The sequence below is a fragment of the Rutidosis leptorrhynchoides genome, chromosome 2 (genome assembly GCF_046630445.1).
Source record: "Rutidosis leptorrhynchoides isolate AG116_Rl617_1_P2 chromosome 2, CSIRO_AGI_Rlap_v1, whole genome shotgun sequence".
NCBI classification, from domain to species: domain Eukaryota; kingdom Viridiplantae; phylum Streptophyta; class Magnoliopsida; order Asterales; family Asteraceae; genus Rutidosis; species Rutidosis leptorrhynchoides.
Window position 1 is genome coordinate 147,896,806 of NC_092334.1, and position 4,089 is coordinate 147,900,894.

The following is a 4,089-nucleotide window of genomic DNA, read 5'->3' on the forward strand; positions in this document are numbered from 1 at the left end:
ATAATATACACCGAACAAGTGTATCTTCAACTAAATACGAAGTACTAAACATTCCGATAACAAATTGCTAGCGCGACTAGCTCGAAATGGGGTTGTCAAACCCGATAGATCTATCCATAGGATTCGCGTTCACCAGTAGAAACCAGTGATTACAGTTACCAGACTAGGGAATATTTTTGTTCAACTCACAATGAATAATTTAAACCAACTTCCACATGTGTCCAAAATATAAAATAAATTGCATGTATTCTCATCCCAAAAGATTTAAAATAGAAAAAAAAAAAGGGACTATAACTCACCTTAATAGCAACCGAAGTAACCACATAATTATGCGAACAGCAAATGAAGTAAAGTGATCATGAATGATCACAACGCCGACCTATAAATAAAGCAGGTCGATATAAATAACTAACTTAGGTCAAGTCTTAGTATGATAGCTATTGTACATGTTGCAAGTAGACATAAAACAACACTCAACATGCATCGGTTTGATCGGAACAGCGTACGGACACACACTTTCTATTTTTAGAAAGTTTCTATTTTTAGCAGGTTTCCATTTTTGGAAAGTTTTCTATTTTTGGAAAGTTTCTATTTTTGGAAAGTTTCTATTTTTGGAAAGTTTCCAAATTTAGAAAGTTCTATTTTTAGAAAGTTTTGAAGTTAGGAAAGTTTCCTTATTTAGAAAGTCAACAGAAGTCAACTGAAAGTCAAAGTCAACCGAAAGTCAACTCAAAAGTCAACCTTGGTCAAACATAGTCAACATTAATTTTAAAAGTGTAAAGTATAATAATAACATAAGTTATAATGTTAGTTAAAGTTAAATATGTATAATTATGTCATAACATAAGTTTAATTAAATAAAAATGAATTGTTAAAGTTAAGATAAGTTTAAATGATATAATTAATATAACATAAGTATTTAATTAATTAATTAAATATTAGTCATAATATAAGTATTATTAATTAAAAATTAATTTTAAATCATATCATAAGTATTATTAATTAATAATGAATTATTAATCATTTCAAAAGTTTCTAATTAAAATTATTAAATCATAAGTATTTAATAATTAGATCATAATTAAATAATAATTAAGTCTTATAATAATTAAATAATTATTTAATATTTATTATAAGTCTTAAAATAATATTCTCATAAAATAAATTTAATACTTATCATAAGTATTTTTCATTAATAATAAAAGTATTATTAATCATAAGTTTAATTAAAATGTTAATTAAATCATAAGTAATAATTAAATGATATAATAAATATATATCATAAGTCTTAAATGATAATAATTACTTCTTATATCATAAGTAATTAATCAATAATGAAAATCATTATTTTTATCATAAGTTTTAATATTTAACCTTAAGTTTTAATTCAAAAGTTCATCGGGTCATAACTTGAGCCCCGGGAATCAGTTTTCGGCGAGCCTTATATATATCTTCGCCTAACCAACCCACCCGACACATTAGTGTGCTCAAGAACATCCCAAGAACAGTCACCAAGTCGTGACTTACAGCTCTAAATCAGTTTGTACCTTTAATCCGCTCAAAAACGTATTTTAGTCATAACGGGTGATCCGTGGCTCGGATTTCGATGACCCGAACATGAAAGTTCATCCCATCATCAATCCTAACACACTAGTACACCCTAATAACTCTAAAAATGGTCACAAAGTCGGACCATAACTGAACCAATTCGTTTTCACCATTTAATCTTTACAAAACACCATTTTAATCATATCTTAAGCTCCGGGAATCGAAACGACATGAATCCGGAGTCTAAAATTAATGTCTTGATGAGAGGAACTCATCTAGATAGTTTATTTTATGATCAACATCAGTTACATGTACAAAAAATAACAATTACTCCGCTGTCCCAAATTAATCAAACCGAAAGACATGAAATCGAGCAATTCTACGCATACAATCAACATAACAATAACAAATAACTAACATACTATCAATATATCATACAAAATCAGTAAAATATATGAAAAATCAAAAAGCTAGGGTTAGGGTTTATACCCTAATCAAGAATCGAAGAGTATGATCGTGTAGAGAAGAACGAGAGGAACGCGATGATGATTAAAGCCCTATGATCCAAGCAATAATTTTTGGTGAATTGATGATGATTTTGAGGTGTTGGGGGACGGCCTAATGGGAGGGAGGAAGGAGAGTTTGAGAGAAAAACAAGTTGCTAGGTTTAGATAAGGAAAAATGTGAAAATAAAAATGATGTTGCAAAAATGAAAAACAACAAGGGGTATACCCCCTTGTGTTCGGCCGAAAATAGGAGTGGGGTGGGCCCCACTTAGCCCAATTTGCTTAAATGTAAATTCCTTGTGGCCCGATTGCCCGATCGAAACCCGAAACGCGAAAACACTACTACGCGATTGATTTTTCGGAGAGATAACAACTACGCGACGGATAAAATATATAAACACTATATATGGTCATATGACATTAAAATATCATATTTAAAATATTTAGGACTTAAAAATCCCAAAAGCTCGACCGTTGGTTGGAAAACTGAAAAGATTCGCCGGATAGAAACCTGCGACACGTAGAAACGTACAACTTGAAATATGAATACAAATATTCATATAACACATAATAATTAATATATTATTACAAGATTAATAATATAGGTCATAGAAATGACGTGGCACGAATAACAGTTAACGGTCGTTAAATACTTAACGGTAAAAGATAACGGAAAAAGTAGGGTCGTTACAAAGAGCGCCGATCCTGTGGAGCAAAAGCGCCGTACCTACCTCAAAAGCGACGTTCTTATGCACGTTATGGCTCCATTTTCCACCAGTGGCCAGAAGCGCCGTTCTTACAGCCAAAAGCGCCGCTCCTATCCAGCCAAAAGTGGCACTTGATACGACCAAACCCGTCGTAATCCGGCCCATATGTTTTTTTCTTTATAATACATTAATATTATTAACATTTAGGTCCCAATTATGTTTCCAAAACATCTTCATTACAATAGTAAGTTTAATCAACTTTAAAACATACATGACATAATTTGAAATATAAGATGGACATACAACCCACGACCCGTTTGACATAACCAAAAGGTAATTCTTGACCCGACTATTTTACTTTCCAACAAAACCGAGCATGGTGATTGGGAACGCTACCCAATCCTAATCAAAAGTCTAAAGCACAAATCTTCTATAGCAACCCGCAAAGCACTAGTCCCCATGCTTACCCAAGCCGCCACCTTGCGTACCTATAAAAATGTAAAAAACGAGAGGGTAAGCTAATGCTTAGTGAGTGAGAATATACTACATACATACATACATATGCATAAAATGAACACGTACAACCAAACACATAAAGTAAACGCATACCGCAATCCATGTATAACAAGCAAGCTATACCTAACGTACCACCAAGCCAAAATCCGCAAGATTAGCTACAACATACAATAAGTATATACACGCATATACAAAATATAACCAAGACACCAAGGTTAACCCCTTAACCTCATAAATATGAAGGTTGGCTGAACTACCCGAGCCTTAGTGAATTCGCACTACCCGAGATTCACTTCCTTCACCACTTCAACAACCGAGATTGGCCGAACTACCCGTGCCTTAATAAATTCGCAACAACCCGAAATTCACCATCTCATTACTAAGATGACCGAACTACCCGAGTCATCATGAATCTGCACTGCCCGAGATTCATCTCCTCAACATCATCAACAACGACGGGGTTGGCCCGACATGTCAACGTGAATCCATATACGCCAAAGATTCACTACCACAAGGGTGGTAACCCAAAACGCATAAGCGTACAAAATGGACTCAAACTCCAGGAATCCAATTTCCCTATCACATGTAGAGTGAATCCGAGCAAGGAACACTCTACCAACCCGCACCCATCCTATGCATACATACGCATATAATATATTTACACTCACCTTGAAGTCTTGATGGATGCACAAACTAAAATCCACAATCGCCAAAGGAACGTACCTATTCCATTTATCACATAACAAACAACATAATTAGGGTGGATTACAAACCAACCCATATTGACACTTAGTGCAATTTCGACCCCAAAT